Below are 268 nucleotides of genomic sequence, written 5' to 3'. Positions count from 1 at the left end.
AACCACTAACTTACACGTTAATCAGGATCCGGACTTTAAACACTGTAAGATTGCTTCACATTCCTAAGCCAGGGTTTGAACAAAGGTCCGGGCTATGGCTACAATGGGAGGGGGTTAGAGCACTGTCTCCTGGGCCCTTTGTTATTTAGCATGGGCTTGTAATTCAAGTCATACATATTGTTATTTCCTCATCTGTCTTGTTTAATCTACACCTTTGCACACGTAATAAACCGCTTTCCATCAACCCGTGAGGCAGCCACTGCATTAG

This window comes from Fukomys damarensis, unplaced genomic scaffold, assembly GCF_012274545.1.
Source record: "Fukomys damarensis isolate Sample0158 unplaced genomic scaffold, DMR_v1.0_HiC HiC_scaffold_17, whole genome shotgun sequence".
In the NCBI taxonomy this organism is placed as follows: Eukaryota; Metazoa; Chordata; class Mammalia; order Rodentia; family Bathyergidae; genus Fukomys; species Fukomys damarensis.
This window is presented reverse-complemented; position numbering follows the sequence as displayed.